This window comes from Cydia pomonella, chromosome 17, assembly GCF_033807575.1.
Source record: "Cydia pomonella isolate Wapato2018A chromosome 17, ilCydPomo1, whole genome shotgun sequence".
Taxonomy (NCBI): Eukaryota; Metazoa; Arthropoda; class Insecta; order Lepidoptera; family Tortricidae; genus Cydia; species Cydia pomonella.
In genome coordinates, this window is record NC_084719.1 from 18,132,656 (window position 1) to 18,155,018 (window position 22,363).

The 22,363-nt window shown below is 36.7% G+C and overlaps 1 protein-coding gene across 7 annotated transcripts in view; it reads left to right on the forward strand.

The window, feature by feature from the left end:
- LOC133526961 (small conductance calcium-activated potassium channel protein) overlaps nt 1–22,363 on the forward strand; it is a 270,058-nt gene that overhangs the window by 94,720 nt on the left and 152,975 nt on the right. The window lies entirely within an intron of this gene.

Genomic DNA, 22,363 nt, shown 5'->3' on the forward strand with positions numbered 1-22,363 from the left:
TTATTGTGAAATACTCTATAATGATTTCAATAGTATAATATACTATATATTTGCGATAATAGCTCGTAAGATGACTGAACATTGCCGTAACGTCGGTGATAAAAATATTGAATAAAGTATGAATAGAATTTTACCGCGCCATATTTTTAAGAGGCAATAAAGTATCGGAAGTCTTAAAGTTTGCGTCAAAAACGGTTTTATACTTTTAATTAAACGTTACTGACCGCTTTATAAAGATCTTAATAAAGATTTTTTTAAACCCCATTTTTAAATAAATTGCCTGAATTAAAATTTTATTACTACAAGAACTATTGTATAACATAAAAAGTAATTAATTATACTTTGGATACATTTTTCACGTTACGTCTATGCGATGGTAGGCCAAGCCAGGAAACGGCCAAGCCATATATTTGGACTAATGTGTAGAGTTTGTGAGGTTAGGGCTTTTAGAGTTAGAAGTTTGGCTCTAGATGAGATCTGATAAGTTTTTGACGGTGTTTCGTCTTGGCATCATTTTACATGAAAATGTTTTTGGCGGGTTTTCATTGCTTTTTATATGTTGCTTATGACAATCTTCCATTTTAGTAAAATTGTTTATTTTTAGGAATTATGTATTTTATTATCTATAACAAGGAGTCCATATATCAATTTTCAGACCATCAAACTTTGCGAAAGCGGGGCAAACAATGTCACTTAGACGTTAGAAATATCGTAGATAGATCTTATTGGGATCACAGCGGAACCGAAATAAACATCAATTTTGACATGTCGTTTAGTTATCGATCTTTTAAAGATCTTTCCTAGATCGTAAACGGGTCTTAATCATTCTTCGAATCGGGCCGTGAGTCAGTGACGAAATCGGGTTTTTTAGACATTTGCACGAACAATCACACATCATAAGATTCGTTTGTTCGTGCAAAAAAGAATATTTACGTACTTATTTACTGATACAAAGTGCAGCGCTAATGACTGAAAAGAAGGGATACTATTGGTCTAAGATACATTATAAGGAGTATACCCTCATCTGTAGGGCTAAGATAGTCGGATCTTTATCATTTGTCACCATGCCTGTCACGTTCTAACAAGTATGTAAGCGCGAAAGTGACGGACATAGTGACAAGTGATAAAAATTTTGTGATAAGAAATAAATGATAGATAATATTTACATTGACACATTGCAAATAGGTTGTTAAAATTGCATACGGACAGAAAAAAACCTTTTTTATGGTTATTTGATCGTGTATTATATCAAATGAAAGCTTATTTAACCTAACTTTTATAGATTGCCTTTTAAGTTGGTCCAGTCCATGGTTGCCTAGATTTTAGATAAAAATCGGTTAATTCAGGCAACCGTGGACTGGACCAGCTTTTTAGGGAAGCAACTTATCACAGTTCGATTATATATAAAATAAGCTTTCATTTGATACAATATACGATTAAATAACAAAAAAAACTGTATTTTTTTTCGTCCGTACGCAATTTTACTAGGAAACCTATTCTCAATATGTCAATGTGAATTATTATCTATCATTTATTTGTTATCATAAATGATTAACGATGAGGGTATTTTATTTCTTATAACGTATCTCCTACTACATATATATATATTAGGATCATATTCTTAATGCATACAAGGAAACACAAAACTAAGCTCCCATTAAAAACGATGCAGCGACTAGTAAATGAAACGTACTCGTTACTCATTCTCGTTAAGTGTAACCATTACTACATTACAGCCCTCGTGATCACTGGAGCATTAAACTGTTATAGCTTCACCCGATGCTTCCGATGCAAATGAACACTGTGGAAGCAATCGGAGCTAAGCAAGCGTAAGTTTAAAATAGCTATTACTATTAGCTAACATATTAATGATTTCGGATACGGTTAAATCGGACTATGCTAAAAAATTACGAACTCAGAAAATGATGTCCTCGGAAAGAGGCGTTATCAGAAAGTGAACTTCATCGAACGTAACATCCTCAGAAAGTGACGTCCTAAGAAAATGACGCATTTAGAAATTGACTTACCTAGACAATGACGTCTTCAGAACGTGATCTAACTTAAAAGTGACCTACTCCTCATAAAGGATATAAAAGGTAATAATTCGTTTGATAAATAAGGAATAGTTAAATTGACTAAGGGCACCGTAAGTCTTTCTTAAATTGGAAATTTATACCCTTCTTAACTCTTGATTGATTTATGTTCTTCCTATTACGTGCCAAGCAAAATTGAGTATCTGTCCCTAGTGAACCAGACCTTAAAATTTGATACCATTTCTAAACTGATTAATAGAGTTTGGCATTTCATCACCTTGGCACTTTTTAGTTTAGTTTTGTATGGACTTGATGAGATTTTTTGCAAGTATTTGCTTGGTACTATAAAGTTATTGGAATAAATGGAATGCTGTTCTAGCATTGACCAAGTATATTTGTTTTCAAAAATGATTCAAAATATTTCCTAAATAAACAAGCATACTTAAGTTTAAGATAGCTTTAACTATTGGCTAACATATTAATTATTTCGGATACGGTTAAATCGGACTATGCTAAAAATTTACGACTTCAGAAAATGACGTCCTCGGAAAGTGGCGTTATCAGAAAGTGACCTTCATCAAACGTAACATCCTCAGAACGTGACGTTCTAAAATGATGTCCCCAGAAATTGACTTAAGCACCTAGACAGTGACGTCCTCAGAACGTGACCTAACTAAAAGAGACCTCATAAAGGGTATAAATTTAGGTGATAATTCCATTGATAAATAAGGAATAGTTAAATTGACTAAAGCCACCAAAATCAACATGCTGACTAGACTTTACTTTCAGTCCTTCAATCAATATACGTCAATTGAATTGTGGGGTTTGTTTTAACACTAACAATAACGTAAAAAATGCATCATAACGACATAATAATCCAAGTTTGTCAAAGTTGTCATAGGATTATTAGCCCCACAAAATGTACCTACCACAAAAAAGTATAAAGTATTTCATATAGTGATTATTTCAACTCCCTAAGTAGCCATATTAATTACTTGACAATTACGTGATACGAAGTTATCCTAACAAACCGAACGTGTGAAAATGCCCTTGGGCGTCGTAAGTCTCTCTTATATTGGAAATTTCTACGCTTCTTAACTCTTGATTGATTTATGTTCTTCCTATTACGTGCTAAGCAAAATTGTGTTTTTGTCCCTAGTGAACCAAGATTTAAAATTTGATACCATTCCAAAACTGATTTATAGAGTTTGGCATTTCATCACCTCAGCACTTTGAAATTGAGTTTTGTATGGACTTGCTGAGGTTTTTTTGCAAGTATTTGCTTGGCAATATAAAGTTATGGGAATTCATGGGGATGCTGTTCTAGCATGGGTCAAGTATATATTTTTTTCAAATATGATGCATATTAATTCCTCTTTTTCTAAATGTGAGCAGAGGCTGTCTGTCTCTTGCGATTCAGTGTGGCAACGCAGGGAACGTAAATGCCCATCACGTCACTTATGTATTTTAAGTCGAAAAACGCTCGACATGTTAAACTCCGTATCGAGAAGTGTCGTCAGGAGCTACCAACGCTAGCTCCTCCTCCAAGGATCGGCGTAGACTGAGAGCCGCAGCCCTACGCTCCCGATAACTCGGCGCGGGCGCCGGTGGCGTCAGGGGAGGCGAGAAACTACCCTCGTTTTTCAAAATATATGAGAGACAAGTGTAACCAACGATTAATTAGCTTATTGACGATACGCTATTAAAAATCCCACTAGGCAAGGCTAAATGAGCTGGATGATTTAATTTTAATTTAGTTTCATGTAAATTAATTGGTACTAACGTAGGGTGTAAGAATTTTTTTGCTGTTACTAACAAAATTTATGGATCTTATCGGTCTGAAATAAATGATTTTTATTTTTATTTTTTATTTTATTTATTTTATTAGGATTTCCCGAGGGGCTACAGTAAGGAGTGTGCAGGTTTTTAGGTAATATCTCTGGTGTTGCAGGCGTCCATAGGCAACGGTGCCGTATACTTGTTTGCCACAGACGTGGTATTCAAAAAAATAAATTTTATTATTAATATCAAATCCCATTGCCAAAGTAGAAGAATAAAGAATTGCCTAGCGAAATCATATTTTACACAGAAACAAGTAACCTAGCGAGAGCAATTTTGTAGTGGACATGTTTTACGATTGATACTATTATTTTTACAGTTGTCTCGTAAACTTTATGAGTGTACATTTTATTATCATTACAACATAGTGTATAAAAGCAATTGTTCTTGAAAACGACATTTACGTGGGCGAATGTACGTCTTAACTTTTGTTGGTAGTAATAATGTTCAACGCACAAACTTGTATGAAATTATACGTTTCATCCTCATCATATCCTTTATCGGCCACTGCTGAGCATAGGCTTCTCTTCTGGTACGCCATTTATCCCGGTCTTGAGCTAATCTCATCCAAAAGTGACCGGCAATCTTCCGAATGTCGTCCAGCCAACGAGCCAAAACGAAATAAACATAATCTTAGGGTCATAAATGTATTTTTTCCTAATATTACTATATTGCTCATTTTTTTCATCACAGATGGACTCTGAACTTTCTCATATCAATTTTTTTTTGCACTAAGACTCGTTGAGAAACTTACTAGTAGTGTGAAGTAGAAGTTTATTTATTGGTTACTTTATCATGAACCAAAAACATTACATGCGTTCACTAGAGAATAAGTACCCGCTACTCAATGCTTGTAGCAACACGTAGTTCTATGGTTTCGTGTGCCAGACGTGTCATATAAAGTCGCACGGTTTACTCCGACGTTGGTGCTAACACTATTTTGTTGTGAAACCATTGTTCTTTTCAACTTATAGTGAGTTGGCAGCTTAAACCAATTTTAAACTCCAGAATGAGTACTACAGAACGAAAATACCCAGCAGGAAAGAGAAGATTCTTTTGTTACAATTTATAGAGTAGGTAAGAGCTACTCCCGGATGTGATAACGAAGGGAAATAAACTAAACAGTTTGTAATACTATCTAAAATCCAGGCAGGCGTCCGTCAGCAGTGCAACGGTAGAGGTCAGAATGCACAGCAACACTTTACTGTTGAAAAAAAAAGCCAAAGTAGGCAAGAGAAAAGTTAAGAAATCTCATTTGTAGAGGGCTGTGGTATATTTTATCATTATACGAGTAATAAATAATTATATAACGTGTTATTGGGAAATCAAAAACTACAGGCGGTGATTTGGATACCTTTAGTTATCACCTGTAACTTTTTCTCCCAATAGAATAATCTGTCAATTGAAAAGAAAAAACCTAATTCCCGTCAATACTAAACCAAACTCTCTCCACCCTCTCTCTACTCTTCTCTGTACTCTAAAACCTGAATCCTTCATGTGGCTTGCGTTCTCTGACCTGTATTACTCTATATGCATACCTACATTGCTCACAGATCAAAATAATACGACATCAGATATCTTATCCCGACTTTTGTCTGTTTAAAAAGTTTATGATCGTCTGTTCCGAGCGCGGGATTTGAGAAAGTATTTTACGAGTTTCGGACTACGTTATTCCCTAGACTGCCGCCTTGTTCAGGAGCCACATTTTTACTTAAAAAACCTCAACTTGATATTGATTTAATTGACTCGTGCATTTTGCCGTCACCTATATACGAGTAATAATCTAAATATCGTTATTTTAAAGTGACGCTTCTTCAAACAAAAACGTCCCTTTTAACACTGACGTATCCAATCCAATCTTTAGGAAAATTTTGACGTATCTTAAAGTTCGAATCAGGCCGTTAGATTGAGTTAGACGTTTGAGTGAGACAGCGCTATGCGCGTATTATAGCGAAACGTACAAATCGGATATAGTGTCAATTCAATTCATAATAAAGTTGAGATTATTAAATATAATTAAAATATACCAACTAATAACTGCCTCACAATTTAGCAAAACTAAGTTAAGGTACAATGATTTTTTGTATTAAATGTGCAAACGAATAAGCCATTTTACTTTACAGCATCAATTTGGCTCTCGCAGGTCTACCGGAAATAGCGGAAATTAGTGTATTTCCATCTTTAGCACTTCAATAATGCAAAAACGATAAAGAGAAAGCTGCTAGACAATCTTCAAATTCAGCTATTATTTAATGTTCGCAGTGAACTCCCCGGTTGCTTTGTGCTGGCCGAGAGTGAATAATGATTCTTAACTTTGACTAACAAAGGATCAAAGACAAATTGAAAGCCGGTACATTTTATAAAGAATTTATATTATTTGTAGATTTAAAGTATTTGTTTTTGAATGGATTCGATAGAGTCATGCGTGATCAGCAAAATGCAACTACGAAAACTTTTGTACATATTTCACAATATGTTCTGTACCCCTAATGTAAATTTATTCGATAGCGAAACGTGACGTACACGTTCGCGTTGTCGCATTTTGTATGAAATTTTGAGTTTCCAAAACGCCGCTATCGAATAAATTTACACTAGGGGTTCAGAACCCCTTGAGTAAATGTATTCGATAGCGTGACGTGGCGTATGCGTTTGCGTTAAGACTCATTTTGTATGGGATTTAGAAACAGCGCGCCAAGCGGGACGTTTTGGAAACTCAAAATCCCATACAAAATGAGACTTAATGCAACAATACGTCACGTTTCGCTATCGAATAAATTTATACTAGGGGTACTGAACTTTTATAGTGTATTCGAAGTAATTTTAAAGTATCAAACTTAAAAACTAAAAAAACTGCTTCTGGTTCTCAAGAGGCTATGACTATGGTACATTTTATCACTATGATTATTAAATTTGGTATTTACGAATAAAAATAGACAAGACTTTCTATCTACAGTTCCAAAAAGTCTTATTTAGTTTAGTTATTTTAAAATCTTGGACAGGGTTAGGTGTAGGTATGTTTATTTTCTTCTTCCTCATGGTGCCCCGGCATTTTCCCACGGCTCATGGGAGCTTGGGGTCCGCTTGGCAACTAATCCCGAGAATTGGCGTAAGCAATTTTTTTACGAAAGCGACTACCGCATCTGACCTTACAACCGAGAGGGTAAACTAGGTCTTATTGGGATTAATTCGGTTTCCTCACGATGTTTTCCTTCACCGAAAAGCGACTGGTAATTATCAAATGATATTTTGGACATAAGTTCCAAAAACTAATTGGTACAAGCCGGCGTTTGAACCCACGACCATCGGATTGCAATTCGCACGCTCTTGCCGCTAGTAGGTATGATTATGACATTCGTTATTCATTTGAACTCCCAGAATAGAACTCGGGACCTCTTGAGCCGAAGTAGGTCAACTACTACTGAAACACGCGTAGATCCGCTGCTTTGAGTGGAGTAACTCAATCTATTATCAAAATAGTTCGGTGACAACAAGATATATCTTGACTCCGATTTTTTTATCATAACTTTCCATATCTGCTGTTCAGTAAAGTAATGTTATGTAAGAAGTTATATAAAAATATCAAATGAAACCACTGAAAACTTTCATCAGTAAAAAACAGCAAGATTTACAGTATTTGCTACATTGCGAGAATTTTGAAAAAATAATATTTTGTGGAATCAAACAATTTTAGGACTTAAATTTCAGTACGTAGTGTGAATATTTAGTGACACAAAGTCAAATAATAGGACGTTAAATAATAGTAAGGCTTTGTTACCAAAGAGATGTTGAAAGGAAATGGTTTACAAAAGGTTATTCATGAAGAGCAATTTTGATATTTTGAAAATGGACTTTCGTAATTAAGTATAAAGTTTAGTTTCAGTGAGACGTTTACAGAAACATAAGTCCTTTTGATAATAATCAATTTACATATCCATAGGCAGACTGTGTTATTATCATAGCCGTAGTGCTTCATGTCAATTTAATATTTGTATCGCGTGACCGTCCTCGGCATAGTTTTGGATCGTTCAAGCATTGGACGGCCATTTTTAATGCGGATGATGAGTGGATTATTGATTAAATACGATCACCTAGTACAAAATTATAGATATTAATTTACAGTTTTACTCGTGTTTTAAATATATTTTTAAAGTTACCGAAGTATTCAAGAAGTCTAGGTTTCATACCATGCAGATGTATAACCAACAATGGTGAATAGCAAGTAGCGTAAAGAGATGAACGAATATTTCTTTTGTTCTCTATAATTGTTTTCTTTTACAAAGTACCCCGGCGGTACAAATAATCAGCGATCAACGTTAGATATTATGTGGGATAATGTATGTCTCTTTTTTACACGGAATCTACATCTACGCACTGATATGTTTATTGCGCAAGAAAATAGAAGAACAAAGCGAGACAAAGAACAAATTATGGGTACAGTAGTAGTGGCTGTTACTTTGTTTAAATAATATTTATATTTCTTATAAAAGCCCTTATTTATTTCCACTCTTTGATACAAAGACATCAAAAACAGTAATTAAATATTAAAAAAATAACTTAGAATTGCTATTGATCTAAATAAAAATACAAAAACATTACTACACAAAATATAGAAAAGGCCCCTGTGGCAAGCTTCCGAAGGATGCTGGCTGCATTACCCCGCCGAATTCCGAGAGTAATGCGTTGAGCCAGGTAATAGTTCTCCGGTCCCCAGTTGCGTTTCCGAGTTTCGTCAAAAGGTCTCCGAAAAGACTCAAAGTGTCAGCGCCTCGCCGACCTAGGGTCTCGATCCTGACAGGAAAAACTGTGTTCGGCACCAAAACCACTGCCCCTGTGTTCACTTTGTTTCACCACCTTTTATTGCAAGACCAAATCTACCTTTAGGGCTTATTTTATTCAATATTCGGTCTAAGACGAGGGTATACTCTTGCGTACCTGTGTATTCAGCAAAATCATCTGAATTTTGTACAATACCTACAAAATTTTCCACCAGTAGGTAATTTTAATGGATATTTCAAAGAACAAGAAAATTGGCTTAGCATTGTGATTGGAAGCCTAATTTCATTAAAACTCTTGCTTGGCTTATTACGTAGTATTCCAAAATGTTGAGTACTTTACAAACAATACCAATAAAAGACGGAAGCTTAAGTGACAGTAAAGTTACTGTACAGTTCTATTTTATATTCCTTATACTGCGAAAATTCTGTATGTTGTTCAAAATGATGTATAAGCAATTTTATTTATTTCGTGTAAGAATTAGTTAGAATTTATTCAGAAACTTTTAGTACCCGTGACTAAATAATAAAGGATTCATGTAGTCGTATTCTACAATTATGACTTTGCGTTAGCATAAAACTAACATGGCGCGGAAATTTACTGTATAAACAACTTACCAACGTGATGATAAATTAATTCATGTCAGACACATATCTGTGAGTTTTAAATCTAATTTAAAATTAATTGGATTACGAAATATCGTAGTTTATCTGAGTTTTACTTGATTATCTTGGTTGGTTCAATGCTCCGTGGGATTTTTTCGAATTGCCCACCTACTCGACTAATCACATCTCTTACTAGAAACCTACTTGTGACCCCGGTAGTATCTGTTCCAGGTACCTTCTAGTTTTCTATACAAACACAGTCTCGGAGCCGAGAATACCCGGTTCTGGCAATTCACATTTAGTTCTGGGATCATTGTCTAGTCACCTGTTCTATGTATCAGATTATGAAGCTCATCTGTAGCTGCACTTATACTGAGGTCATGGCAAAGGTTTGAAATTAATTTTATCATATATGATACGCAAATTAATCTTAGGTTCAGTTATTAACCTAAGATTTAACGAGAAGACCTTTAAATACTGGTATTTTCGTGTAGCTTTATTTTCATAAATTTACTATATGGTTTCTTTCTTAATTACCCTACTAAGAGTGTCCCATTGCTGGACCAAGGCCTCCCCTCTTCCCGTCATTTGGACCTATTCAATGCACTATCCAGCCACTCTTTACAAAACGTATCAAGGTCGTCCCGCCATCTCCGTTTTGGTCTTCTTTATTTACCTCTTCCTCGTTATGAAATAAAAACAATACCTACATGGCGACTTCACGCAAAATAGGCACTAGTCGCTGAGTTGCGGAAAATTACTCGGGCTACAGTACGAGTACAATACAATCTACATGGCGACACTTCGTCAAACAATATAATGACGTTTTAAACAATTTCATCCGCTTTTGCGGCCTGTGCTGCGTTGCTGCTCCGCTCATGACTTTGTTTATTAGTACGAGTAGAAAGGGATGCAATTAAATAATTTACAATGCGCTTAGAATATCCACGGCAAATAAATTTGATATTGTATTTTATACGATCTTGATATAATGGAGAGCTTTCCAGTCGCGTACCGTGTTAAGGCCACGAAGCTTGCTGAGTGCCCTTAGTGGGTACAAGATAGAAAACTTGATTACATCACTATTGCATACAATATTTTTTCTACGAGTCAACAAAAAATAAACTTTAAACTAGTAGAATCATTATTATTATTATCTTTATTTCTCTTTCTTCTTAGGTTATGTTTTTTACAATATGGATATAAAAGTAAAATATAAAAATACATCAAAAAATACTATATAAAACACATATAAACACATTGTAAAAAACTTAACCTAGTGTGCCGCCAGCAGCGGGGCAGGGCCCAAGCTGCCGGTGGTCAGGGCTGCAGAGAGAGGAACCGCCGCACTATCCGCGCCGTGTCCAAGATCACCGCCTTCTGCATCTGACCCTTGATCCAACCACCTAGCGAGAGTCTCTCAAGGTGTTGGTCGAGACTCTTCGCTATGAGACCGTTCGCTGAAACGACTATTGGGACAATGATCGTCGAATCAACATCCCACATGGCGGTTATCTCGTGAGCCAAGTCTAGGTACTTGCTGGACTTGTCCTTCTCGGCTTTCACGAGATTCTCATCATGGGGGATGGTGATATCGACGAGCACGGCCCGGCGTTGCGATCGATCTATTATCACGATGTCAGGCTTATTGGCTACAATAGTCCTGTCAGTGATAATAGATCGATCCCAATAGAGCGTGGCACGACCATTTTCGAGAACTGGCGCAGGTGAGTACTTGTAGTACGGTACTTCGCGGTCCACAAGGCGGTATAGAAGAGCAAGTTGCTGGTGAATAATTCTGGCTACGAGATTATGTCTGTGCAAGTACTCACCGTTAGCAAGATGAGAACAACCGGAAATGATATGCCTGAGTGACTCTCCGGGACGGCGGCATGCCCGACAAATGTCGACCGTACCGTCCTTCAGGATATACTTCCGATAGTTGTTCGTCATCATAACTTCGTCCGCAATTGCACAGGCAAAACCCTCGGTTTCTCCGAAGAGGTCCCCGAATCGTAACCAGTTCACCGACGCGAGCAGGTCCACGTCAGGTCCCGTGAGGGCCTTGTAGAACCGCCCGTGTAGCACCTTACTCTCCCATGCCGCCTTGCGATCCGCAGTACTTAGTACCACAGGTTTGCGCCAGTTCTCGTTTGCCAAGGAGAGCGGCGTGAGGTTCCTGTCTACTGCCACCACGTCACGATGCATCCCACACTCGTTGTTATGGAAATAATTCCTGAGATTGCACACCTCGCGGTTGTGGAGATCTTTGGCATTTAGAAAGCCTCGACCTCCACACTTCCGTGGGATGTACAATCTCATAACAGACGAGCGTGGGTGTAGCATACGGTGTGTGGTGAGCAGTAGTCGGACCCTCCGATCCAGGGCGTCCAGCTCGGTCTGAGTCCACCTTAGTATGCCAAAGGAGTATGTGAGTAGGGGCATTACCCAGGCGTTGAAGGCGCGCACTTTGTTGCCTCCTGACAAAAGACTGTTAAGGACTTTTGTGAGCCGACTGAAAAAGCGCTCCTTCACCGACTGTCTAATACCCTCGTCTTCAATACCCAACGACTGTGACATACCAAGGTATTTGTAGGTTTTTATTATTATGAGCCCATACTGTCCCACTGCTGGGCAAAGGCCTCCCTCTTATTCTTCCACGTGTCCCTATCCTCGGAAGTCTCCCACCAGTCTCTGTCGAAGGCATCAAGTTCGTCCCGCCAAAACCGTAAGATACGCGAGCAGCCGCCATAATACTTATTGTAGCTCATGAGGCCCTGGTACTTGATACTTGCTAAATTAAAGTTTTTGAAATTTTTTTCCTCCATGTTGGGCACAGTAGCCTATGGAGATTAACAAGCAACGCTAAGCGGTCTGTGTAGTCTATGGATTTTGCTATACTAAGGGCGTCACATGAGCGTTTCTGCCTTATGAAGCAATTGTTTCTACTATACAACCTAAAATAAATAATTAATTAGAGCTATCGTTTTGTTTCGTCCTGTTGTAATGTTGTCCGCGGCGGCACGTGATTGGTCTAATTTGTTATAGTTGACTAAAGTGTTTCGATAGGAATATATTAGTTGAGTCGGGATCCCATAGTGAAATTAGTATGAGATTTCAGTTTGGCATACGGAGCCTTAATTAAATGCTTAATCATGTAAATTTTAATGTCTAGTATTTAAATCGATTTAAATTTTCGTTTTTATTTTAATTCTTTTTATAAATGTTATATGTATATGGATCAATTTTGTCTGCAATAAATGATTTAATTAATTAAATCATTAGGGCCGATGAATAGAAAAATGTATTCGTGCAACACAATACTCATCCATAATTACTTGTTATAACTACTGAAATAACTACTTTATAAGTACTAAATACAGATTTTATGAAATCATACAAATGTTCGTTACTACTACGACACTGTGATAATGATGTAATAAATATTTGAATAGAGATTGCTCATTTGTCGAGACTTTCCAAATAAATAGAAACAGGATGGTTGTGTTCAAACAAACCTTTGTTGATATGAATTCGTATGCAAATAACGTCTCGACGCCTACACAGCCAAAGGTAAATAAAGTTGTCAATTACAATGTTACTTTGATCTTTTTCATGAAGTTCAGTACAATATCATATTGTCGAGAGATTTTCTTTATTAAAAATGTAAGAAATAAAATCTGTTGTAACCAATTTGTGAGGACTTTTGTTCACGATTCACTTAGGTAGGTAGCATATTTATTGTGATTTGAAATTTGTATATGTATAACTATCATTACGTATTTAAATGAAGGTAAACAAAATCTACCCTCAAATGGCTCCACGAGCTAGTTGAGGGCCTAAGCGAAAAAGCGAGTAAGCGAGCCCTTAGTTTTTTCTTATATAATATTATTATGCGGTAGAACGCATGATGTGGAGAAACATATAATTTTAGGCCGAATGAATGGCAACGTGTACCGTGGCGGCACGTATATAACGATGTGAACAGGTCGGCTGACGATGACGGCAGTCTGCGCGTCCACATGGCTTAGCTATGACCGCACAAACTGGAGACAAATTGCGGCAACATGTGGTCGCAATCCTCAGCAATGAGGGAACGAGAAAGAAGAAAAGTAACAAATAATAAATAATATTGTGCCGTAATTAGCCATAATTTAAAAGAAGTTGAAACTAAAGTGCATACTATTTGCCAACCAGTATCTTGTACACTAACGGGCTTTAATTGTTGAGGTCCATTTAGGTGTCAATCTAAGTCCAGTGTAAAAAAAGTGAAGTGAGAAATGGCCGTGCGTGACCATACAATCTGGAGGTAGACCGAAGACGAGCGAAGCGCAAGGACACTATCTACCTTTTCTCGAAGTGCTTCGTCGTTTATTTAACGCTCATAACTTGTGTTTGGACTGTACCAGATAAACATAATTCTTGGGATATAATGTCAATAGTAGACTTATTAAGCATAAAAAAACTCATCATGGAGAAGGATAGTTTTCAAACCCATAAGGGTGAAAAGGAGGAGGAAAAGGGCATGGTGAAAAAGGGTTGAAGTTTGTATGGGTAATCAGTAAAAACAGATTGTACAAAAGATACCCCCAGATACGTATTTCAGCATTTTAATAGTAAATCATCCCCAGCCCTTTAAACTTGGAGATGGAAGATTGTCATAAGCAACTTACAAAAAGAAGTGAAATCCCATTAAAACATTTTCATGTAAAATGTTGCCAAGACGAAACCATGAGGCTCACACTGTCAAAAAGTTATCATCAGTCAGCTAGCAACTTTTAGCAACATTTCAGTTACATAATCACAATACAAAAATAGTTTTTGATGGGATATATTTTACTGCAATTAAATAGTTTCGCCTGGTCTAACAAATTCCTCGATTGCAATAGGTATTGATCCTATTGCAATATTCAATCTTTAAAGAGGTTTATCCGCAAGCCAAGCCGAGCAAAACAGATTCTGTGGATTACATCTACCTATCTACTAGTTTCCAGTCCTTTGACCGGAATAAGGGCAAGCAGCTTCAATATAATTTAGAACCTAGCTATAATAAACATATAGGTACTAAAATTATATACTCAATGGCCGATGGTTAAGGGGAGCGGCATACATTTAGTTAGAAATTTTGCTCTATAGGGGGGCAGCTGCCCCTTCCCTGCCCTTCCTTTGCAACGCCCATGAACTTAAATATAATACAGGATGTAACAAAAATAGTGGGGATCCGCTTAAAGGCATATGTATGTCTGATTAGTGATTAGGAAAAAAGTAAAACAAAAATTTTGACGCAAAGTATTTTGGCTGGTGGCTGGCAAAGTAGTTGTATGGAGGGTTGGCCGACTTGGATGACCTGCCCCATAAAAAATTTTTTGCGACAAAATCTTTCCTTCTACTTTTTCTTGAACACGATATAATATGCCCTTAAATGGATCTCTAATATTTTTTTACGCCTTGTATAAATATAAACTAATAATGTAGGTATAAACATTTAACTACTGTAACCTGCGCGAGCTGCTCCCATGGTGCTCATCATGCTCGCTGGGTTGCCGTGTTGGATTGCGATGGACGGCCTTTGCATTAGGTAAATTATTGGCGACAATTATTCGTGTAAGTGTAAAACAATAGCAGTAACTCTCTGAATCCCAATAGTACCCTCAAGAAGATACTTACGAAACAAGCAGATAACAATTTGTAACTGTGTACCTATGGTACAAATTGTAATAATAAAGAATCATGCCTAAATCTCTCGCAAGTTTAGTTTCCAACTTCAATGTTTCAAGAAGAATAATATTTTTTCTTGGCCGTGTTTGATATGCGGGTCCCGAATTGAAAAGACTCTCGACAGGAAGCAATACAAGACACTTGTTCGTATTTAGATATGTACCTAACCATTTTTTAGTAACAACTGAATTCCAAATAGCAACAAGTGTGATTCACTTTTAAATCTTTTAGAAATTAACACTAAGGCTTATTCTGATTGCAATAACAGGTTAGGAATTTATTATGTCCCATGGGTATGATCTGTTAGTGTCATAAGTGACGTTTCTGTTTGAAGAATGTCCCTAGAAATTTGAAAAATAATTACTTGACATACTTTTATACTGATATATATAAGAAGACAACGTTTTTTTTTTTATAACGATAGGCAAGCGTTTGACCACGATCTCACCTGATGGTAAGTGATGATGCGGTCTACGGTGGAGCACGCTTACCTATGAGATACCTATTTACCCTAGCCTTGAAGAGACCCAGATTGTACTCATGCGGAAACACAGACTCGGGCAGGGCATTCCACTCCACGTGTTCATTAAACACTCACGATAACACGCAGATTTTTCAAATCTAACCTTTAATAAACGATGAATGACACGATCTATAAACCGGTTAAAGAAACACAGCTCAAACTGGAACCAAGTGATTCGTTTAAATTTATCGAGTTTCGAATTTACTCGACGCTATAACATCACAAACTTGATGTCGTTTAAAGACGCTGATTCAAAGTTGCGCTTTGGCATCGCATGGTTGGCTACGACACGTCTTTAGGTGCAAATGTTATCTAGAAATATAACCAATACAATTATAAATGGGCTATTTGTGAAATGAAATTATTATTATGTACTTAGTATTGTGTTAACAAAAACATTAAGACACTTATAAATCGTGTCTTTCACGAAGACGTGGGCCTTGACTCGTAATGTCATGTAATGAAAAGAAACAATAGTACCTTTTAAGCAAACCGCAAGAATTGTTAGCCATATAGTATTATCATTTCATTTAGCTCTATAAACTACGTTAATACACTAAAAGGTATCGTTTGTTGCCACCTTGGGCGGTAATAAATAACACGTTTCAATTTACAGTAATTGGAAAATAAGGCCATATCGCTAAAACATAATTCTACACGCAACACTCTTGAGCTTTAACGCGAATCTCACGTGCCTGCTTATTGTTCAACGTTAGACGGACCGATTCGAAGAATGATTAACACACCTTTAAGATCTTGGAAATATCTTTAAAAGATCGATAACTAAACGACATGTCAAAATTGACATTTATTTCGATTCCGCTGTGATCCCAATAAGATGCTACGATATTTCTAACGTCAAAGTGACATTGTGAATTGGTTGCCCGAATCGAGCTGCTTCTGTCAATTATACGACACAAACAATATCTAAATGAGAATGTATCTAAACTAGAACTTCTCGTTATCGTTTTTCATTCTTCGAATCGGGCCGAGAAGCGAAGGCGCTATAACCGTAGAAATGACGGAAAAACGATAGAACCTTTTGAAACTGTTAGTTTGTTACCTGTCGGAAATCCACGTTTTCACCAAAACTCCAATAAAGACCTCAAGGGAAATCACTATTCATACAAACAGGATACGAATCTTAGTACGTGACCATATTATTTTACGGTTCGTCAAGTCATGTTTTGTTACTTTTGGTTATTTTTTAGGGCTTCGTACTTCAAAAAGGGAAAACGGAACTCGGAATAAGATCACTTTGTTGTCCGTCCGTCCGTCTGTCTGTGAATACCATTTATCTCGGGAACGCGTGGAGGTAGTGAGTTGAAATTTAATCAATATACTTAGATCCACAGTCCCTTAAAGCTCAAATTTCTAAATTAATGAAAAAAAAATACGGCCGTGTATGCCGCAAAAAACTTACCTATATTTCGACACTCGAAGGAATCACAATTCATAGGGTAGATACTTCCCGTTGACCTAGAACTTTGAAATTTAGCGAGTAATATCGTCATACAGTCTTACAAGGGCAGATAAATATTTCAAAACTTTAAATTTGACAAAAAATGTTAAGTTTGTACGGAGCCCTCGGTGTGCGAGTCCGACTCGCATTTGTCTGGTTTTTTTAAAATAAAGTTTGATGCTTTTGTTTGTAGAACCACAATCCTGAATTAAGAGCATTTACTACTGCTCAGTCGGATACGTAATTTAGATGGATACTTTCTTTATTAATGATTTTTTTTGTTCCATACTACCCTGCCATGTACTCTTTTACCCCACCCTACACCACTTGTTAATCCCTCTGCCGATCTTTAGCTTAGATTGATTGTATTTTAAATGATAAGAATTAAAAAAACACATTTTTGCGTGAGTATGGTTTTGTTGCTTTTTTATAACACAGAAATATAAAAATAGGCGTGACTAATTAGGGGCTTTTGTTTGGTTTCATTCACCAAACCATCATCACTATTTCTAAGTATAAGCCGTAAAAATGTGGATTTAGAAACAAAAACCATTTCGTCATAAGTTTACTTGCTTTGGGTCTAAGTATAATAACAATAACAAAACGTGTCTAGCATGTATCATGCCTACTCGTTACTAAAATTGGAGCTGAAAGTTGATTACAGACACGGATTATAACATTTCCCTAATGAATGTGTGGTCCACAAATGTATTTACAGTACATATGGTGCTACTTTACCGCACTAGTGCGAAAATTAGCATATTACGTTACTGTGTCGAACATTTAAAGGGCCATATGTACTATAAAACGTTGTACGATACATGTGCGAATAGGTAATTCGCAACTCGTGCCGATTAAAAACACTCCCTTCGGTCGTGTTTTAATTTATCGCCACTCGTTTCGAATTTCCTATTTCTCGCACTTGTATCGTAATGTACTATTGTAGTACGGAGCCTGTCTTATATTTGGATGTAATAATTAAAAAAGTTACATTCATTAGCATGTCCTGCAAATTTACAAAGACAATAAAATTGTCGTCTTCCGTAACTAATATGTACTCAGTGCAATAATAGATCGACTCGTATCTTCCAAGGCCTCCCCTAACGGGTTGGCTCTCAAATTAACTCTTCCATGTACCTATTCTATTCTATGGTATCCACGAATAGGAAACAGAAAGCAATGCAGGCCCCAAAAAAGATGGGTTGACGACAGAAGAGAGGTGGGGCAGGTTTAACTTGCTGCAGAGTAGCCACAGAGAGACTAGAATGGAGAAGACTGGAGGAGGCCTTCGCCAATTGGCAACCAGATGAGCAACAGTGGAATAAGAACGAAATTTACGAGTATTGAACGGCATCTGTCAAAAAGGCTTATAATAATAATAATAAATGTACCTATTCTCACTTTCTAGCCTCTTCAACAATTGACTATGCTAAGGAACATAATAATTGACAATACACACAGCTAACGGGCAAAGCACCGTCCATACAGCTTAGCTACGCAATTTCATGCAAAGTCAGAGTATTAAGGATGACTAAAAACTCCATTTTTTTTTTTAATAAATATTATCGGACATTAGTACACAAATTCACTAAGTCCCACAGTAAGCTCAATAAGGCTTGTGTTGAGGGTACTTAGACAACGATATATATAATATATAAATATTTATAAATACTTAAATACATAGAAAACACCCATGACTCAGGAACAAATATCCATGCTCATCACACGAATAAATGCCCTTACCAGGATTTGAACCCGGGACCATCGGCTTCGTAGGCAGGGTCACTACCCACTAGGCCAAACATACATAAGGACAAAGAGAAAATATCACATGATGACAGATTCCCCGTCATAGAAAATGAAATATTGGACGCTTCGGCCCAGACTGGAACAGTTCTAAGCGTGAGACATCCTTTAGTTAAGCAGAAATTTTAAAGTTCTATCAAAGTACCTATCCTGTCTGTTGTTCATCATAAAAATAAAGCGTGTAAAATGTAAGTATATGAATCAGTTCAGCTGTATTTAGCAGCCCTGATGTGTTTAGCCATGTGTTCTTCTGTTATTATTTATCTTGGGCAGGACGTAGCTTAAAGAGATTTCGGTTCCAATGTGCTAAATAAAGTGAAAAGGTTGTTCAGAGCATGGCAAAGTAATTTCCTACATTGATGAACTTGCTAACTTTGGCTCAGTGATTGAGAGCTTTGTGAGCAAGTTTTTACAAAATAAAACTCAGAATTAGTTGGCAAGTTACGAAGAATGCTTATGCCGAAGAAAAGAAAACTTGTTTATTTCTGATGTAATGAGAATAACGGCTTTTCAACCAACTATTTATGAAGCATCATGGAGATCACATTTCTGTTCTCAGGCGTACACTCCTGTCAAAGTGGTCGTAGTTGATTAGGATGACGCGCACAGCTGGTCTCCATTCTAATCTTTCCCTTGCGATGTCTCTCCATTTCTGACGTTGCGAGTGCAATCGACCATGGATGACTTCTTCACTATTTTCAAAAGGTCGGTCATTCGCGTAGTAAGTCCTCTAGGTCTTTTCCCTTCGATCTAGCTCTGTACTATCAGGCATTCCAATGATTTCACATTTCTCGATACATGTCCAAAGAAATTAAGAATTCGTTTTTGAACAGTTGATGAAAGCCGTTCTCTTATCTTTAGTTATTTTAAATAGGTGCTATGGGAGAAAAAGAAGAAAATAATGGCATCCTGTCCCAAAACTAATCATAGAGCTAAACGTAACAGCACTCAAAATTTTCATATTCTACTGAGAGACTTATAGCGCATACCTAATGTTCTTTTTGTAATGAACACTTTACTAACTTATGCTTTATACTTACTGTGATAATCTCACATTATAGAATAATGAAAAAGCTCTACTGTATGTTCTAAAATAGATTTTCAGTTGTATAACTTGACCTACTGCAGTTTCCTTTATACGTGAGTAATCTAGCTAGTGCATTAGGAATTGCTGAAAGCACGACGACGTGAAAGAAAGTTACACTTTGTTTAACAGCTCAAGGTGGACTCAAGGACTGCGAACTACTTTTCACACGTTCGCTTTAATACCCGTGTTACGTATAAGTACGTACGTAAAGTACGTGTTACGGCTCTTAACTGATGAGAACGTCACCCAGCGAAGGCTTTATGATCTTTGTGTCCATACTCGTATTTTGAACACGTAATTAGAGAGTTTCGTGCCCTGTTTCATTATATTTTTGACATGTATCTAGTCTGAAGACGAAGAAGAAATAAATCAACATTTTGTCTCGGATATTTAAGAGGCTTCTGCAAAGAGTCAAATATAAGATTCTACTCTACGTCTTATCTTTGGCTACGGTAGAGGTTCTTTTTAGAATTTATATAGGAGATATACAAAGCGGCTTCTACCTAGCCTTGTATCATAGGATTTCATTTTATTTGATGCAAAAACTATAGTTAGGTGTTCTCGCAGAAATGTAACCATCAGAGCTGTATATAGACTATAATTAAGAGTAAAACGGACCAAATAAACTTATATATTGCATGCGATAGAATTACTTTTTATAACTTATGCACTAAATATTAATTACTTTAATATAACTCCTTTTGAATCATTTGAATCTCGAATATTTTTTCAATTCTTAACCCATTCAGCGCTCATCACGACAAGTTGTCGTTTTACCTTTACGAAGCATTTCCGCTACATACCGGGAAATTCATGTGATCGGCTACGTCGTAGCGCTACGGTAGCTCAGCGACGAATATGTTAAGCAAATTTGAAAAGTCATTATCCAGACAGATAAGAGCGAAAAAAATGTTAAAGCAACGAAATTGAGTACAAAAGCACTTTTTAGCAATATAATGAAGAGCGCTTCGTCGTAATTCGGACATCTGTAGTGCTTCTTGACCGATATTCATGATACGCTTTAATTTTTCCATTCAGCGCAACGTCGACCTTATCTTGAAGGCCACAACAAGCAATGCAAATTAAATTATAATTCCTTATATTTGAATGAAGTGCCTATCAAACAAAGAGTGGGTCTTAAGTGAGGCTAAGGAGCTTTCTATATAATTATTTGGCGTAGCGTAGTAACCAAGAAAGGATAAAATGGCCTTTAATACTCGGCTTGCTGTTACTTGAAAAGACTTCGTCGCGGTCGAAAAGACAGAATTGATTGAACTGGGAAATAATTAACGGATCCCACAATAGTTTATCATTTCAGTATCAATCAGTTAAAAGCTTTTCTACGTTTATATATTAAGCCCTAATTAAGTTTTGACTCTTTCTCAATTTGACATAGTTAAATTTGAAATAGGCAATTTTTGATGTCCTGATGTTATCAGGAGGGATAAGTCCTAACAAACGTCTCTTTTTGACCCAGTGGTTGACTGGTAGAAAATGCCTTAAGGCATCAAGTCCACCATTTGTACTTAATATTTGATGTGCAATAAAGTATAAATAAATAAATAGGTCTACCGTTTATCTGAGACAGTCGAAAAGATTTTAATTGTAAAAACAGTTAAATATCAGATCAGCTATGGACTGATTGAAAGCTTGGGTGTACTAGGGTTATTTGTGTTTTGTTTCGTAAGTAAATATTTATTATATAACTAGTTTTTATGTAATAAAACAAATAGCATACTTTCAGGTCCCCAGAGCATGTTTTGTAATTTTACGGAAAGTTCATCCACCAACAATTCAAGATACTTGAATTTGTGTAGAATGCTTCTGAGATTTTCGAGCAGTAATCTGCACAGAAAACTATTTTTGCCTGTACAAAGTTTAATGTACAAAAATATCAAAAAATAAACTACTAAAATTTATCACCTTTATTATAATGTCATAAACAGATATTATATTTTAGACAAATTACAATTTTTTTCTCTCCTCAAAAATTTGTCAAAATCGAGATGAGAATGTTTTTGCGAACTAACAGTAACTTTTATTAAAATAAAATCGATCAACTCTCGACCCTAGAGCCTAAATGGTCGCGCATTGTGCGGTTTAAGAGGAATTTCCTCCCGCAGACGCTCCGGCTGTGGAATGAGCTCCCTGCCGAGGTTTTCCCGAGGGTATACAGTATGGGGTTCTTCAAAAAAGGAGTGTACAGGTTTTTAAAGGGTCGGCAACGCGCATGTAACACCTCTGGAGTTGCAGGCGTCCATAGGCTACGGTGACTGCATACCATCAGGCGGGCCGTATGCTTGTTTGCCACGGACGTGTTATAAAAAAAAAACTAAGAGCATGTCGGGCCATGGGTTCCGTAGTTACCCGTTCGTCATAATAGACCCTGAACGGGTGTATCATGTACAGTCAGCATCAAAAGTAGCGGATCAAACAAGGTTTCAAAAGTATCCACCATTCTGAAACAGCTTAACAAAATGTGGTGGTTCTATATGCAGAACAATTAAGACGGTAAAA